The sequence below is a fragment of the Protopterus annectens genome, chromosome 1.part2 (genome assembly GCF_019279795.1).
Source record: "Protopterus annectens isolate FY-2018-M chromosome 1.part2, PAN1.0, whole genome shotgun sequence".
Lineage (NCBI taxonomy): Eukaryota > Metazoa > Chordata > Ceratodontiformes > Protopteridae > Protopterus > Protopterus annectens.
In genome coordinates this window covers 1,019,049,549-1,019,069,548 of record NC_056727.1, presented here as the reverse complement: position 1 = coordinate 1,019,069,548, position 20,000 = coordinate 1,019,049,549, and the positions used below count along the sequence as shown (strand labels likewise).

General features: G+C 36.6%; 1 protein-coding gene across 1 annotated transcript in view; it reads left to right on the top strand.

The window, feature by feature from the left end:
* Positions 1 to 14,180, top strand: part of LOC122792225 (CUB and sushi domain-containing protein 1-like) — a 3,080,606-nt gene extending 3,066,426 nt beyond the window's left edge. The window contains exon 66 of the mRNA XM_044059969.1: positions 11,629 to 14,180. The gene's annotated coding sequence lies outside the window, so the exon portion shown is untranslated. The remainder of the gene's footprint in view (positions 1 to 11,628) is intronic.
* The last annotated feature ends 5,820 nt before the right edge of the window (positions 14,181 to 20,000 follow it).

The window sequence follows — 20,000 nt, the reverse complement described above, 5'->3', positions numbered from 1 at the left end:
TCCTGGACTGCATGCCTAATATCTACCTATGAGCCACAGAGAAGAAAACATTTTCGACCTTCAGACCTGCACACATAATGAAGCCAATTTTTATTTGAATACTACTGACTCTTTTCTCACCTCTGCCCAAATGCCTCATTGAAGAACACTTTATTTGCATTTTATAATTACCTATCTTTCTTCCTGAGAAGAGTATTTTTTTAAGCAGAAGGAACTACAACTTTAGCTCTCTTTTTTTATCACATAACAGAACAACTGCAAATAAAATGTTCTAGTAACTGATAAAGGCATCCTATAAATGCACTTCCACATTACAGGTGCTATTACATATTTTACAAAGCTTAAAAATCAGAAACTCCTCAACAGTTTGAAATATAAAACAAAAAGAATATATATCCTATTTAAGTAAGTTTCTCTGTCCTAGCATTACACATGCTAATATAGCTCAAAGTCTAGCTGCATAGAGAGAATTCTCTTGTTCATGGCAATTCACAAAGCCATAGCTAGAATGGGCCAAAACAGGCCGAGTGGCACTGTAGAAAATATACTGATCAATTCCATGCAAGCAATGGTTTAATCATTTTAGCATCTGTGATTTCAATCATGGCTGCTTAAATACCATTCCTTCAGTCAGTGGTCCAGTTTTTGTTATAAGGTGTGATCCTTGCAAATTGCAAGGCTACGTTACAATATCGATAATCATTTATGCGCACAAGATTGAAATAACAGCTACTTAAATAATTTCAAAGACTGGTTGCAGTGACTCTGAGTGTGTGTGTGTGTGTGTGTGTGTGTGTGTGTGTGTGTGTGTGTGTGTCTTAATGGCAAAGATATATTTGAATATAGGACATTTTGTCCTCAGCTCAGAAGTACATATTTTTGTTTTTCAACTCTTGAGGATTTTTGTGTTTGTGTGTTTTGTTTGTTGGTTTATTTTGGTGGAAGAGAGGGGCAACAATTGGGACCTCACCTAAAGCAGCAGTTAACCTTACCACAGCTCTTGCAATTAAGAAAAAGCATTTTTGTCCTGTGCAGGGAAGATTCTGAGCCTATCCTAGCAAGCATGCTTTCTAAATCCCTTATACAAAAGGTTAAGCATCACCTCCAGTAAAGATGAGATCTGATGTTATCAATTTTCACTCATTCCTCAACAGATGGGTTTGGAGCTGATCATCGGATATGACTTGGCCATTATTTTAGCTCATGGCTGCCAAAAAGCTCTCAAGTTCCTCTCTTACCCATAATGCACCAACCCATAACATACCTCAGATCTCGTTTGCCGCTATTGTATTTAGACATGGTCCCCTTGAGCTATCGTGCAATTTTATTAAAGAGATAAACTTATTTCTACTTTTTCTATTTTTGAGTCAAATGTCTGAAAAAGGCCTTTCTGGCTTTAAGAAGTGCCAGCAAAGTGGGTACAGTTTTCCTCTTTCTGATGCACAAGCCTTGCACGTATACTGTTTGGGCCCAGACCATCTTCAGGTAGACTGTTCAGTTTGTAAGGCCTTTACCCCATGAATTGTAGCAGATAGAAAAATAAGTTGATCTTGAAAGGATTGCTACCTTCATCCTTTTCAGAAGCTGTTGCTGGGGCTCAACCCACCAAATCTAAGTCAAAGGAACCTTCAACTAAGCCTTCAAAAGCTTCAGGATTCTTGACTCCCTCATTGGATCCTACCACGGAGCCTCCACAGAAGAAGCATGTTGTATCCAATGACTGCTCCTGCTCAGCCAGTGTTGGAATTGACAAAGGCCTCCTCACATCATAGCTCTTTGGATATGAAGTCTTTACCCAGAACTAGGTATTCTCCATCAATAGACCCGGTACCCTCCAAAATACCTTTAACTTATTTTGAATCCCAATAGCACTCTAGGTCCCCATCCCTAGCTTTTTATCCTTCTTCCAGAAGTCTGACCAAGGCTGATGTGGACAAAATGATGAGGAAATTCTCTTGGCATAGATTCAGATGGGAGTTCTCCTGGGTCCTACCCCTTTGTGTCAGGAAGCCCTAGTTTGTACTACTCTATCAATCTTGGCTCCTACTGTGATCCGACCTATTGTTTCTGAGCCCTTGGATCTGAGTCTTCCAAGGCCATTCAGATTGGATCCAAAGATGTCAGTATCTTTGTTTCCTGAGAATGTCTCTGAGTGTACCAGCTCCAATAGTTTTGGAGCTGGAAGACTCTCAAAGCTGAAACGTCCCTGTTGGATCCAAGGTGTTGGACCTTTGACCTCAGATCGCTGAACTACTTGGCACACTTTACAAGAATACAGAGGGACTTGATAAAGGAGCTGTCAAAATCCCTTCCTGGGACCACTACTACTACTATTAATACTCAAGAGTCTGTGGCCTCACAGTTGGCGACCCTACAATCAATTTCTAATTCATCTATGTGGCTTATTTCTCATGCAGCTGAAGGTGCCTCAAGGGTGGCAGGTTCAGGTATTTCCTGTTGCAGACATGCCTAGATGCATTTATGTGATTTCATGGAGCCCTTCAAGTCCTCATTCATCAGTGAACCTTTTGATGGCAGTTCATTGTTTGGCCCGAAAGTGAAGGACACACTCTCCAGGTGTGAAAAAGATGAAAATACCCCCTCTGGAGTAGGCACACATTTTTCAACCTCTGAAAAACCTTTTCTAGGAATCAAATAGGTGGTCAAAAGATGTGGTTCAGAAAGGCCCAGGTCCTTTCCAAGGTCCACTTTGAGATAGCTCCCCCAGGGACAGAGAGGGGAACTCAAATGGAAAACACCACCCATGCAGCACAGGAGGCCTGCAGATCAAAGGATCTAGAGATTCCTTCTCTAACAGACCCTACCAGTACTCCTAAAAGAAGGCCCAATTGTCCCCCTCTGGAGGCAATCATGGGTCAATTATCCCTGCACTGGAGAGTCTGGCTAGACATCACAAAAGATACGTGGGTGCAGAGGATTCTTTTCAGAAGTTAGATAATTTCCTTTTTCCTTCCACCTCCATCTGTTTACAAATTTCCCAATGTTCCACCCAGTCAGAGGAAAGCAGCAGCACTAAAAATACAACAGCTGCTAGAAAAAAAGTTATCCAAGAATTCCCACCAGACCAGAGACAGGATACCAATTTTGGATTTCAGCAACTTGAACAAATCAGTTTGACCCACAAAGTTTTAGATGGGCATAGTTCAGTCCATTCTGCCCTTTTTGTGCAAGGACGACTGGATGTGCTCAATAAACCTTCAGGATGCGTACTATCACATAAAAATGAGAAGGTTTCTACATTTCTGGCTGGCAGCCAGTCATTACCACTTTAGAGTACTGCCCTTTGGCCTCACTACAGCCCCCACAGGGTGCTCACGAAGTGCATGGTAGTGGTAGCAGCTCACTTGAGACTGCAGGGATTCTGAGTGATTCCATACTTGGACGACTGGCTCACTACCATCCTGACCAGACATCTACTGATAAGAGCATGAGATCAGGTACTCCACATCTGGGGAGAGCCATAAATTACAACAAATCTCAGTTAGAACCATCTCAGACATTAAAAACATTAGAATTCATAAAAGCTATTTTCAGCATGATGTCAATGATAGCTTCTCTTCCTCTCTCAAGAGTACAAACTGTTAGATTCTAGGGCAGAAGAATAATCCACAGTACCACAGTCTCAGCCCATTTGATTCTGCAAGCCTTGGAATAAGTGTTGGCAGCTATAGTCATAGTTCCTCTAGCAAGATTTTACATGAGAATTCTTTAATGGATGTTAACACCACACACTGGTATGTTCTTTACCAACACATGTCAGCCCGAATAAAAATCACTCAGGCATGCAAGAGTTACCTTTGGTGGTGGATTCAGTCATATCAGATTCTACAAGGCCGTCCTTTCATTCTCTCTCAGCCAAAGGCTATTGTGACCATGGACATATCCCAAATTGGGTTGGGGTCCCTTCCTGGGGAAAACAGTCCAAGGCACTTGGTCCCTCAAAAAGGCCAATGCACATATCAGTGTCCTAAAAATGAGAGCAGCGTTCTTATTGTTGCAGAATTTCCAAGACTCTCTCCCTTTCAGGACAATTGCATTTCAGACCAACAATATGTCAGTGGTTTGGTACTTCAACAAACAAGGAGGAACCAGGTATAATCTCTTGTGTCAAGAAGCCCTCAGAGTGTGGCACTGCCTGATCTCATCTAACTGTTTTCTGATAGTAATGTACAATCCTGGGAAGTCCAATTTGATTGCAGACAAATTGACCAGGTCCATTCTGTCTCACAAGTGGTCTCTTAACATGAAGGTGGCAGAAATGATTTTTTGCTAATGGGGCCAGCCTTGCTGTGATCTCTTTGCATCTCCACTGAACAACAGGTGCAGCAGCTTCTTTGCCCTAATCTCCCCACAGGGGGAATCACTGAGAGATGCTGTACTACACAACTGGCCCCCGGTCTCCTCTATGTGTATACTCTAATTCCCTTGATCCCCAAATTTCTATAGAAGGCTTTCTGGTTGAAGAGTAAAGTGATCCTCATTGCTCCTTACTGGCCTCAACAGATTTGGTCCCCCTTTCTTTGGCCTCATCTAATTTACCATCCTTGGATTCTGGATCTGAATCTAGACCTCCTGTCTCACCCGACAGGCATGATTCTCTCAGATATCTGAAACCTAAAGCCGATAGTCTGGTTTCTTCACTTCCTTTAATAGCCAGACAACCTATGCTGTCATCCTGTGTACATCTTAGACTTTTATCTTCCCATAAAGCTTCTACAAGAAAACTTTACAGAAGTTAATGGAAACGTTTTTCTTTTCGGGGGCATGAGAAACATATTGAACCATTTTCAGCCCCTGTACAAAGTGTTCTTGAATTTATGGCTACAGTTTTCAGTGAAGGAGCTAGCTCCTCAGCAATTAGAGTTCAATTAGCAGCCAACTCCAGTGTGGCTTCATCTAAACTTTGTAAGGCCTTATTGAAAGGTACCCTTCTTTTGAGACCTCCTTATGAAGATCCAACTCCTCTATGGGATGTCAATATAGTACTACATGCCTTGATTCATTCCCCCCTTTGAACCAGCAGCAAACTGTGATTTAAAGTTTCTGACCTAGAAGACTATTTTTTCTGGTGGCCAACACATCTGCTAGAAGGATTTCAGAACTTTAAGCATTGTCTTCTAAACCTCCTGCTTGATTTTTCACTGGGATAGAGTGACATTATGAACCAATCCATCTTTCCTTCCTAAAGTGGTGTCAGATTCTACCATTGACCAGTCCATTAATCTGCCACATTTCTTTATTACATTTTCAATCAGTGGTATATATATATATATATATATATATATATATATATGTTGCAGTTATCAGACATTTATAGACAATTACATTTTGTCTTACATAGAACAATAAAACAATATAAATTACAAACATGGATCAATTATTTGTCTCTTTGCAGATTCTAAATTGGGTAAATCAGTTGCAAAGGTAACTTTAGCCAGATGGCTGATGAATCCTATTATTATTTGTCTACAACAAGTTGTATCTGTCCTTACCACAACCGTTAAGATCCCATTCAACTACGTCCATGGCTACTTCTTCAGTGTTTCTATTTTGAGCTTCCATGAATGAGAAGTGTACGGCTGCAACTTGGGTCAATCCTCAAACCTTTATTACTCATTACAAACTGGATCTGGTCTGAAGGGGAAGAGCAGCCTTTGGCTCAACTGTGCTCAGGAATATCCTTCCTTAGAGACCACGCAAGATTTTACGTAGCTATGGACTCTGTCCCAACTGTTGAGGAATTAATGAAAAGTGGCAACATCATATAAATAAGTTATATACTCACCATAATGTTCCATCTGTGTTGTCCATTTTCATTCTTCAACTCCCCTTCCACCATCCCCCAACCTTTTTCACAATTAATTTCTGGAAGAAGGAGCACTTATAAGGACACCGCTGTCCTTTATGTCGAGATCCAGATATGGCTTCTTTTCTCAGGAATATTATATTAATATTTCTTACTTTGTCAATCAGCAAACAAGGTCTGAGGTATGTTAGGGATTGGTGCATTATGGGTAAAGGAGAAGCTTGAGAGTTTTTTGGTGGCCACGAGCTAAAATAACAGCTGGTTCAGATCCGAGGATTAGATCTGAACCCAGCTGTTGAGGAGGTATGAAAATGGACAACACAGATGGAACTCTATGGTGAGTACATAACTTCTTTTTTAAATGCTTCCCTCCAGTAGGCGATAGATAAGAATGCTAACTAGTCTGTATACAAAGAATAAGCACCACCTGATGAATCAGCCAAAGGAAAAAAGTGTAATTTGTGGTTCATTAAATTTTACCATTATATAACTCAAAAAGATTGCAGAGAATATGCCCAGAATTGTGATGCCTGTAAAAAAGAAATGACATTTGGAATCTTAGAAAAAGAAATTATTTTTGCTGGCAGTAATAACTGAAGCCATTTACAAAACTGTATACCCATTAGAAAAGCAGAAAGAAGTGAACAGCTGTAACAATGAAAGTGTCATCCTTGTACTCTACTTTTCATTGGAAATATCAAGGCCTTTTAACTCTGCTGAGGTAACACATGAACACATTGAATATCTATAAATGCTATATATATATATATATATATATCTATATATATATATAATATATATATATATATATATGTGTGTGTGTGTGTGTGTATGTATATATATATATATATATATATATATATATATATATATATATATATATATATATATATATATATATATATATATATATATATATATATATATACACACACACACACACACACACACACACACACACACACACACACACACACACACATATACATATTTGTATATATAAGGATAATTACACAATGACTTCTCATTGGTATTAAAAAATGTGCATGCTTTTGGTCAGGCCAACCATAGTGCCCACTGTAAATTGAACATATACCAATAGAAAAGTCCAGCCACATCGTACTTCATCAGCCAGACTTTTCTACTGATATATGCTATCAAGAGCAGACCAAACACAGGAAAATTTAGGTACATTCCTTAAAACTAAAGAAACATAAACATACCCAATTTTCTTTGTATTTTTGTGCTATCTCTGTACAATATAGTACCTCTGATCTGTCCAGATGTGCAGGGAATGTTCATATTTTTGACTCATATTAAAAAAAAAAAAAACAATGGAGATTCTTTTTTTCTCCACTGCATCTGTTCAACAGCCCTGATGTACTGTGCAAGTGTGAGGACATAAGCCCCGTCTGCATGCACAGTACACCAGAAAATGCTGAAGAACCAGGATATATGCGGGGAAAACTACAGTGCTGTTATACAGACACATTATTTAAGAAAGGTAAGCAATTTATTTTTTAAATAATATTGTATAATAGTAATAACCCAGTTGTGGGTGTGGGTAATGCTGGATTTACCCACAACTGACTTTGTTTGATCACAAGGGAAATCACAAGGATGAAACCACACCAACAGTGGGTAAATCCACCATTACCAACACCCGGTCTTGGGTTACTGCTTAATTAATGTATTAATAAACTTGTTAGTTTTTTGCCCTATTACATTACAAGCACTTCAGATAAAACTCAGAGTTGAATCAGTTACTTACATGGAATTCCCTCATGCTTTGGCAGCTCATCTCTGCCTTTCAGTCTTCACTTTTGTTGTTACACAAAGAAATGGAAGGAGAGAGAGGCCATGAAGATGCAATTAGTGGAATAGTAGCAGTGGGTGGGGTTTCTGAGACTATCATTAGACTAGAAGTGCTGCTGGGAAATATTCATAAAATCATATTGATTTTTCTGCAAGCTTCCAGTGGATCATTTACAGACTGTAAGACTGGAACCAGTGAAACAGATCCTGTCAATAAAATTCATGAGCTCCTTACTGTGCTGAAAGGACTTGCGTAATAAAAGATCTTGGAGTGGATTAACTTTAAAACTAGATATGCCCTGAGTGGACTGTGTATTCAAAAAAATCCTATTTGAAGTGAGAAGTATAAGGAATTATTCCAAGACTGATCACTATTAAATAGATGAACGGGTGAGGAAATATATGATTTGTTTTCCCAAAAAAACAATGAAGAAAATATAGAAACATTCTGAATGGTTGTAGATGCTATAGAGTTATAACTTTTTGAGTTTAAAGTAATGTGAAAATTATATCTATCTATCTATCTATATATATATATATATATATATATATATATATATATGTATATATGAAATTAACAAGGATCCAAATAGAGCAGATAATGATAAAAACTTTTAATACAGCTATAAAAGTGGAAGTCAGCATCCCACAGTAGACAAGGCCAAGTGAATAATACCGTCAACATCAGATTCAGCTTGAAAAGGAGTATGAATGTTTGTGCCAGTTAGAGTCACAGCCACAAAGATTGCTTTGCCTGGCTCAGAGAATGTCTCAATATTCTCAGTAATGTCCAGAAACATTAAATGACCAGTCAGAAGCAGCTATAATGAATTTACAAAAGATAAAAATCATAAGAGAAGCAGAAGGCCTTGTCACAGAAACAACCATGGAATTAACAATCACAATTTTAATTGAGTTCTCAGCTGTTATGAGGCAAAACTTGATATTATGAGATAAATTAGAAGAGTAGCATTACTTTCAAATTATTACTGTAAACGTCCATGTTTAACAGATAGTGAGTTAAATGCTTTAAGAAGATGCTAGGGCTGGATTCCGAATCGTTCAGGATAGTGTAATAGAGAGTCCCTGACAACCTGCTTCACTACCCCAAAACTGAAGGCCTTCCCTGTCTCTGTGAATTACATCATCCAGGATTTTTGGGGAATGCCCAATCAGTACCTTGCCACACCAAGATATCAAATGACTGTGGTTCCTGCTACACCAGGAGCAAGTAATGAGATTCTTTTGGTAATGGACGTCATTACTAACTCCTTGTGTTGCAAGATCCTACCTCACGATTTGTAAAGCCTGTCTTGTCTGGCCAAGCTGCCATTCCCCACTGCTTCAGTTGTAGGACAGCTCTGCTATGACAGACAAGGATCCTGCCTGTAGTGTCATAGCTGACAATTAGGTACAGCTGAACATCCTGCACTTCAGCACCAATTGCCTGATGGATGAAACAATGCATGTATGACAGGCAGTGTGTCAGTCATGCATGCTTGTGCCTCTCCATGGCTAGAGATGACCATATTGGAACACAAGCCCAGCAGGTTGTTTTCTGTTTTTAACAATATTGGCTTTTGGAATCATGGATAGGGATCTACTAGCCCCTATTGACATATACTGAATGAGGACTGATGGAGCCCTTGATTTCAGACTCAGGCATGGGGTAACTTCTTGATATACTGCATTATTCCATGCCTAAGTGCTTTTTTAAGTCTGCCCCTTAATGTTCATCCCAAGTTGTCAGGCAGACCTAATGGAGTAAAAATTCTGCAAATGTGGCTTTTAAATGTTATGTGTGAAGGTTTTTTATCTCCTAGACTTTTCTGAGAAGGTCCTGTTATGTTATAGGAAAAATAAAGGCTGTGTAATTTGAACTCCAATAATGGATTTTTTTTTATCTACAACTATAGCACATTGGTCTATTATTCTGGTGGTTTCAATGTATAGAAAATCAGTGTATCAACATTATTCCTGTTCCCAACAGACTGTATCTTCCTTGCTTGCTGAATAACACTACAGCTGGTAAACATACATATGCACATTTTCTTTTACAAAATACAAGTGAAATGAATCAACGAGTCTGCAATAAAATCTTGATCAGCTAGTTAATGTACAATAACTATATGGCATGTTGGCATTTTATTTCTCCTGGCATGGTCAGGTAGGGATGATACTGAAGGTTTTCCAAATTTAAGTACAGATAATGATTGTGTTCTTCAATCTATACAATCACATTTACTTAGTCCATTCCTTCCCTTAACCCAAGGATTCTGAGTGTTTTAATATACAAATAAGATTTGTACAGAGTAGATCAATATCTTTATGAAGTTAAACAGATTTCATTATAACAGCATTTGAGTTTACCTTGATATCATAGCTACTTTAACTGAGGAATTTCAATAAACTTCATTAATAAGAATATTTTGGAAGGCAAATATAGTGAGTATCAATCATTATGTAACTTTAAAATCATTTTTCGATTGAAGGTCTAATTATGTAACTGCCGAAAGTTTTAGGCACAGCACGCAAACAATTTGTTTATGAGGGATTTGTTTTTAATAAGTTTCTTTTTTAAAGCTCACTAATATAAGAATGAATCATTCAAAGATAAACCCTTTTTAATGTAACAGGCATAATTAGCAGTTTAGAGACACTTTGACAAAAGCTTTGTGAATCATTGCTGCAAAAACAACAAAGTCATGAACATTTCTTGTATGCTTTATGAGAAAATTGCTAAAGCACTAAAACAGGTTCATAAGTTCAACCAGGATTAAGTACTGCAAATGAAATAGTTGTATCATATTTTTTTATATCGGTGTCACTGTATTCTTTCCTTCACAGTTCAATATTCAGTTCTGTGCATTGCAAAGCAGTAGGCGCCATACTGCTTTATTTTATGTATTTGTTAAATGGGCAGTCTCACTAAGCACACATGACTATGGGGGTGATTTGGTAGAGATGTCTGGTTAAATGATTTGCTCTTATCCACTCAGCAGACAAATGGAGACAGAAGTAATGTGACCCAGAACAACAGGGTGTTCGTTAGTGGTGCATAGCCATAATCTTCTGTGCTAAACTGCCAATTTTGGTCTGCTAATGCAAGACTGGAGGTATAACAAGACACAATGGCAATAAGTGCAGTAGCTAATACCTGTTCATCTCTTACATATATGAAACAGTTGTTTGGTTTTGTGACTACAAACAACATATTAGTAGGATTTCTAAAGTCTGATGCCATATGCTTTAGATGATAACATGAGACTGACTTCATAGCACCGTGACATGCATATGGTGTTATCGGAAGGCCCTTAACAGAAGCATTCACTTTTAGGGTTGTACCTCTCTTATGTGAGTATTTAGAACTGCATTTTGTTTTCATACAAATTGATAAGTGGCAACATTGCAAATGTGCTAGTACTGATGAAAGTACTTTAAATGAACTTGGATATCTTAGCAGACTTTTACTAATGGAAAAAGAAACAGTTTTTTTTTCATTTATGATACAGTATGTTATGGGGAATTGATTTTATGACATTTTGATAGCAGATCTGTAAGTACTTTTTTCATATTAATCATCCTATTTTGCATCTGTTGCAGAATACATTTACAAATAATGAACATCATTCAGAATCTAGAATGCATTGAGCACAGCATTGCATGTTGTATTCTGGCAAGAAATGAAATCTACTGCATAAAAAAATCATGAGTGTTAAATGCTGATGGAAAGTTATAATGACTGTGGTCATACCGAAAGAACTAGCAGTTTATTATTTTCATGTGTCTAAATTAAACATTTTAGAGAATAGAATGTTTTATAACATGTAAAATACATAATTGCTGAAATAATCAGATACAGCACTGCATAATAGTTTCTTTTAGAGAAGTGCTCTTATAAAGCAAAGAAAAAAACATACATTAATACAGATGAAAATCTGTGCATATACAAATAACCTAACTTACTATTTTTTGTTTTCTATTAGAATGTTAAAGTGAAAGGTGTTCTATTGACTGTGTTCCACCTCATCTGTCTTCATCAAACATCGTTTCTTCAAGAACATAAACAACAAAGAAGACATTTCTGGGATAATTATGTTTTGGTTTCATATTTATCCAATGAATGATTGTATTTTAGCAGAATGAGTTGCACCTACTAATCAAACCAAACAGTATAGCAGCCATATAGCCATTCATTACAGTTTTTTTTTTTAAATGTAGAACATCAGAAATCTATTTTTGTTTGGAAATAACCATGACCATTTCTCAAACTAGTGATGCTGCTTTTAACAGAATTATTTCGTTTCTTACCTGGCCATTATTTACATGATATAAAATAGAATTTATTATTTCAACATTAGTACATTATTTTTGGACATTATATGCATTTTACTAGAGACAGAACTATTGGTATTCATTTCTTGTGGGCTCACTTTGGTAAAGATCTCCATATATGCATTTGCGACCTTACCATAAATGAAATTGGACATGCCAACACAAATTAAAACCAAGTCAATAAATAAATAAACAATAGTTTCAAATACTGCTCAGTTTAAAGATACTGTGTAACTTATGCAGAAAGGGAAGTTGGAAATTTAAAAGTGCTGTGGTGTAGTTCAGTCAAAGATAACACCATGCCATAGGGCTGTTACTGAAATGCAAGCAGAAAGAAGAATCATAGCAGAACTTTAAGAGTATTTAATTATGGACATGGTTGAGCTAAGCCAAAGCTGGCTTAGTACCCCCATTCCTCACTGATTGAGCCATCACCCCAGAAACCTGATGTTGCTTTCTTATCATACTAGTTGTACAGCCAGAAGAAGAGCACTGTATTTGGCTCAATAGATTTTCTTCTGTAAAAAAAAATCTGAAAAATAAGTCTAGCTGTAGATGCTCAGGGAAGCTACACCAACAGCTCCAAAGACTTTTGTGTACACTGTGTGTTGAGAAACACGGAACTACTACTGTGAGCTGGAAATGTGGAAATCCTGACTTACACTGATGAATGCATGTCAGATCTAGAGCTGTGGAACACATTTTTTTTATAAATGCTTTTGGATGGCTAGAATGCTAAACAATCAAAGAGGCTTTGCAGCATTTCGCTCCTACATTTCTGGGAAATGATGATGGCATCTTTCACTTGCATAAATATGGAAATATCCAGTGTGTCTTTTCATAGTTTCTTTTATTTTCATCTCTATTCAACAGATACGTGAAGTCTGCATTGGAGTCTGACCAACTGTAGCTACTGTTTTTTTTTCTGCATAATATTCCAATAGCAGCAGAAGTCTAAGCATCACAACTGATTTCTAAATGTAGCTATGTGCTATTATGTTCAAGTCACCATAACCAGAGATGTGGTATATAGTACTGCAGGCATTCTGAAAGACTTAATCTCATTATAAGTGAATTGCTTCACTGTAATGCTTGGCTAGAAAGCAACATTATGCAGGAATAGCACATTTAAACTGAGAGTAGGTCTTTTAAAATCTGGAACCTATAATCAAACATGTAGTTATTTTATTTGGTTATGTTTATTTGTATGTTTGATCTCATAACCAGATGACTGTGTAGCCATGCTGCTTTTGAATGGGCTTATACTATTCCCTGTTTTCAAGGCAGAGGCCAGTCATAGTGAAGCCATCCCGCAGGCATCCATATATTTTTTTTATGTTTGTTTTTTTTTTTTCTGATACCAACCTAAGCCTACCCCTTGGCATCCTGGTATGTATGTCACCTGAGGAGAACACCTACTATATCACCTGCTAAGTACAATTAAGCTCACTGACATTGATAGCTGTAGCCCATGTGATCCACTTAGCAATGCCAGACATTCGTCTGTAGTCCATATGCTGCATATTGAAGCAGTTGGCATTCACTCGTTATCAGTACAGAAGCAGATTACGTCAAGCCTCTTCTACCAGAATGGATGAGTTGGCATCAGCTACAAACCCCATATTCTCCAGAAATCTGCTTCACAGCCCTAGGTGAGTCCAGGTCATCTAGTTCACAAATAGAGTTTTATTGTTGTGTGCCACATAGCCAGGCTAGTAGTGTATGCTTTTTGTTGACTTTTATTTTGCAATATATATATTGAAAATTTAATTCCTTAAATATGTAGATATTACCAATAAAATATTATGGTTTTGTAATCCTAATGGAAATCAAGAAACATTCAGTTTCCTAGAGTCATTTTTCATAAAATGAAATCCACTGATCATCTTGAACTTGCAATTTTCAAAACTTTGTGACATTGTCCAACTATCTGCAAAAGGTCTATGATGTCTTACTAAGAGAGCCACAACAAATGACTGCAAATATCATTTCAGCACTCCAGAATTTATATTTCATTTTTTCTGCTATACTGTCAACACAGTAAAGAACCTCAGAGGACAGAAAGATATGCTGCCTTAAAATGTGTGAGCTCAATAACTTTGAAAGTGTTAGGATAGTAAATTGTTAAAATAATTATTGCAATGCAGACTGATGCATTTATAACAAACAATAAGCCAAACGTTAGCTGCAAGAACATGTTAATTTGCTTTTTTATTATATTGTTTTCCACAGTTGCTCCCTCTACCAAACTTGATTCATTGGTTACTGTTTTACTTTTTTTTTTTTTTTTTTTTTTGCTTTTCTATCAATCATTCTTTTGTTTTTTACTCAAAAGCAAATGTCAGTGTATTGCCAGCTTCATTAATTAACTTGAACTTTAACTGAAAGCACATATCCAGCATGCATGAAATATTTTTACAAAGTGAGAATGAATTATCACAGTCCCACTGAGCAGTTATGAAGCAGGTACAAATATATATGTCCAAGTATGTTACTGAAAAGGGTTTACTCTAAATCTTGCAAAAGATGATGGTATTCAAATAGTAGTTAGATCAACCGATGTAAAATATTCTAATCAGTAGCCTTAAATACAGATAGCTCCTACTGTGCTAAACCATAAAATTAAATAAATGGGATAACAATGTGATTTGATCAAAAAGCTTGGATAAGAAATAAAATACTCAGGGACACTGGTTTTCCATTTTTTTCTGTGACAAATTCTACAAAATCCCAAATCTGAATTTTCTGAGTATTGCATACATATGATATTGTCATGGAAGTTGGCATTTTATGACATAATTTTCATCATTTTGTATTTTCTTCTCACATTTGTTATTTAAATATTGTCATTTTGATTTGTTGAGCATTCTGTCCCTATAATGTTTCAGTTTTCTGTATGTATAGCTGCAGTAAAAAATGTATTAGGACCATAGCAAGGACTGGAATTATGCATAAAATGCTGGGTACGATTCCTGGACTTTACCTCTTGAAATTGCAATTTAATTTTTCAGAACCTTAAATCAGTGTCTCTGATAGTAGACATTTGTTTTTTTTTGTTTTTTTAATTCAATATTTATTTAAAACGGACCCTGAAGACAGTGTTTTTCTCAGTAGTGCCCTACAGGTAGTGCAGTTGTATTACTTTTATAACAGAGAGAGCCACTTAAGTGATCCCCCACTATCTAGAAAATTTGTATGTATTGTAAAAAATGGTAGCTTTCTTACTAGTTTTTTGTAAAACAGTGTTTTGTTAAAAATAGTTAATTTCAACAGATGCCCAATACTATGACTTGGATCATCAAACTAGTAATATTTGATTATCCTTTTAGCTGAGATGCTGCTGTCTCTTCCAGTTTATAACAGAAAATCAATGGATATCAAGAAGGCTGTATCCAGGACTATTGCAATATGTGTACAAAGTAATCATATAGTTTTCGAAACAGTTTAACACTACGGTGTTGGTTGACATAAATAAGTAGAATTCTTAGTTATGCACATTTAGTTTTTCTGTGAGACATGATGTATGCTATTCAATCAGCAACAAAATTGTATCCCTGCTATGCAATGTGTACTTAGTGGATGATTATTTCAGATGTATTCAACTGGGTCTACTTCGACCCATTGAAATTAGAGTTTAATGAATTTTCACGAAAACACACTTTCGCTAATAACGCTACACTAAACCACAACAGAAAATGCACACAAAAAAATACAACAAATGCATTTATGCAGAGGGGCAAGCCTCCCTGCACCCCTCATGTGGGAGGCTGCAACCCCCCCGCTACTTATATATACTAACTCTGAGATCGCTCTACAGTGGGGAAAAGGGAATATTCCCTTATTCTCACTGTACCACAATCTATAACAACTCTTTGGTGTAGTGTTATTCACAAAAGTGTGTTTTCGTGTAAACGCGCTTTCACTAATGTGGACATGGTTATCTAACATTTGATAAAGTGTAATTTCGATGGGTCAAAGTAGAGCTGTGTTCAACTACATACTAGAGACTATTTATTTCTGTATGAATAATATTTATATCATATGTTAGTTTCTGTTAAAAAAATATAAGTCCAGAAAAACAAACACACAAGATAATGTTGATGTAACCATCAACAATTGTTTTCTTAATTTAAAAACTGATATAAGCAAAATAATTCCCTTCCTAGTAACTGAATTTCACCATAACAGTGTTCAGGTATTTGCTACTGAAGGCATCACATATAGATCCATAGTTACTTAAGGGATGACATTACATTGCACTATTATCATTCAATAGCAGAATGTAAATGCACTCTTTTCAATGCAAAGGTTATGTTTCTATGTTTTAATATATTTAGAACACATCAACAAGCTACATACATGCTATCAGTAATCAAACAAATGTTGTTAAGGTATTTATCTGATATTCTTTTCTTGATCAGTGATTTCTGGTCTTTATTTGCAGTTTTTATTCTTTCTGACAAACCAAGGGAGAAATTAAATCTTTAATTTGGGTGTATAAGTTATATGCAGGGGAGCCATGATGGCTCTATCAATGTTCATTTCAGCATGCTGGAAATGTGACATCATATAACATAAATTCATTGTCTGCATCAAATGTATGGTGAAAAACTTTTGTACAGAGATATATTTTTATGAGAAAAGTTTGTACAGTTATAAACACTGTAATTTTTTTCATTATTATAGTATACGGTAGTGACATATTAGCTTTTTTGTAAATGTAATTAAAGTTGTACATATACTTTGCATAAACCAATGTAAATATGTATTATATAACCATATTTGGCCTGTCTTCAATATATAAAATGTAATTTTATCTGTCTGTATATGAGGCTTTGCATTGTGTTCAAGCTTATTATACTTTCTTGAATTCAAAGGCTATTTTAAATTTTTTGAAATAAAATAAAATATGAATTTTTCCAACAGGTTCTGTAATTACTTTCTTGAATTCAAACAGTCAGCAAACTTTCTGTAAAGGGTGATAAGTATATTTACTTAGTGTTTTAGCATACATTTCCAACATTGATTCATCATACAAAGTAAGAAGGAAAACGTGTAATGTGTTGTGCATCTGGGAAAAAAAGTATATATTATTTCCAATATATGTACTTTCTTCACACCCAATCAAGCACATGTCTGTCTACATTAATCCAGTTTGTATAAAAAGGAAAACAGCATTTGTTTAGCATGAGTGATGGGGGATCAAAAATCTGCACATTGACTATGTCTGTCACCATTCTCAAGACTTCAAATGCTTCTGAAGGACATTTTAGATTCAGTTAAACTATATCAACCAAAAGCAACTTCTCAAGCATGCCCACATATGTTGTCTAGGACTTCAGACCAAATGACAAAAGTATGGATTTTTTTTCCTCCTGTATACTCCAGTATATGTTCAATATTATATTTTCACATTTCTAGTTCTTAACTACTAACCTATCAGGCATAAAATCTTTTTTTCCAGGGACAGCTTCTGAATACATAGATTGCCTAAAGACAGTTGTAGTCAAAGGATTTCATTTTATTTCTCTGTTTAAGTTGTATCCTATGGATGAACCTATCTTTAGAAGGCCTAGTTTAGTCAGGTACAACTATACCTACTACTTAGAAAAGCATGACAAAAATACCATTGACTTATTCCTGTAAAGTGGACCAGGCAGTTGAATGCATGCAAAAAGCACACCAGATGGTCCAGCGAACCACAGATTCATAGGTTCATAGAAGATTAGACTAACAGCTTAAGAGCCCTTACAAGCCTAGCCATTATTACCCATATTTTACCCCCTATTCAAGTCTCAAGGGCAGTTGGATGGCTTAGGATTGTGCCTATGACTCTGTGTATTTTACAGACTGTTCCTGTCCATAAGTGACATGGGTGCCACCCCAGGAGTGAATTTACAGTTCTCCATCCATTGACCCAAAACTCCATTTGAAAAGGTTCATGGAGGGGCTCTGCTTTACTTGAATAGGAAGCCTGTTCCAGAGAAGGGGTAATCTCTGAGGCACATATGTTTCTCCAGCATGTTTTGTTCATGTCACAGAGCAGGTTTATTCCCTTAGATTGGTTGATTTTCATGCCGTTTGCTTTGCAAGTGTGTAACAGTTCAATCAGGGCTGAATCTGAGAGCCTTGTGGGTTAAGAATAGATCACCCATTAATAGTCTGTAGGAGACCGAATAAAGGGATAGGGCTTTTAGTCCATCTGCATAGGGCATGTTGTTTTCACCCTGTATGTTTTATGTAAGGAACCTCAGAGGCTGCTCCAGCTGATGCAACAGCCTAGTCAAGTATATACCAAAAGGTACATTGTACTTGATTATCAGTCTGGTGAGGGCCAGGTAAAGTGGGACTATAACTTCCTTGAATCTGAATGACATGCCTTTACTTATAAGCTGTACCACATAAAAGGGCTTCCTCACCACTGTGGGCACACAGTGGTCAAAGTTCAGGCTATTATCTGTATACCTAGATTTGTCACTTCTGAGTCCTCTCATAGGGGTGCGCTATTAATGTTGCAATTGGCAGGGGTATTTGACTTCCTTAAGAGTATGATTGTGCATTTTTTTAATTAGTTGTAGGCTATGGCTCTGGCACCAATCATTTGCCTGAGTCAGATCCTTCTGAAGGATATCTACATCACTGGGGGATTCAGTGATCACCCCCAACTTGCAGTCAGCAAACTTGGACAGTGAAAGACCTTCTACATTAGCCTTGACTTCAGAGAAATATATTCCAAACAGAAAAGTTCCCAGAACTGAGCCCTATGGTTCACAGCTAGTAACTGGCCTCTTGCTAGATCTGGATACAGAACCACTGCTGCTGCCTAAGGCCAAAAGCCAAAAGCTGATTGGCCAAGATTATTAGGCCAAAACCCAACATCTCAAAATTCAGGAAGACAAATTCAGAGTTAGTCAGATAAATGCTGGTGTACTGCATTGTGCTTTAGTATTTGATATTGTTATGTCAGTGTCTACCTTCTAGAACCCACCAATGTGAAAGCCTCAAAAAACTCAGCTGGCTAGATCTCCCCCTGATCCCTCAAGTCAACCAACTAGCACTTGCTCACAAAGCACTACATCATCCAGGCAACACACCAGCCCTGCAGCAACTACTCCAGCCTTACACCACTACCAGATCCCTGAGATCAAGTACCCAACACCTCCTTAAGGTAACAAACTTTAAAAATGAGGCAGGTAGATCCGTTTATAGCCACTTCATCTCTAAAATCTGGAACACCCTTCCAGCCCACATAATAAATAACAACTCCACCATCCAATTCAAAAAACTACTCAAAACACACTTCCTGAATCACAGATTATGTACCTGTACTACCCCTGGATAGTAACTTGTATGTCTCTGTTTTTTCCAGCAACTAGAGTAACAGCTTATCTACTGCTTTTGTAATGTCTGCATGGGGTAATAGTATCACTGAACACTGTAAAGAAACCTAAAGGACAGAGTATGAATCTCATGTGTAGAAATGAGTTATGGACGTTTTCTACTTTATCTTCCTGATATACTTGCTGTTAAATACCTCTATAACATGTATATATTAGTGTAGCCTTTGAATATTGACAATTACACTCTTTGGTTAACTCACTATCTTATATGTACTATACTTCTATATGAAGTGTAAAGATTATGTACTGTATACTTTGTTTAATTGAACCTTTTGGTTAACATGTCTTTCTCTTGTTAATGATTTTACATCTCTGGAGCTTTTCTCCCCGGGCCTCTACTGAAAACGGATATATATCCAGTTGGAATCTCTCAGTTAACAAATGTAAAATAAATAAAACTAAATAAATAAAATAAATAAAAATGATGGGGTTTTAAGAGGCTTTTCTTTTGATTGCCACTTAAAGTACTATTTTATTTTTGTGTTTGCATATGGGATGGTATGGGCATCTTTTTTATTGTAGTTATTATTTTTTAAGAATTTTTATGCTTTGGGCTTTTTTGCTTTAGGATAGTTGTATTTTAGAGATCTGTCTATGGATTTGGGGTCAGCAGGAATCAAACC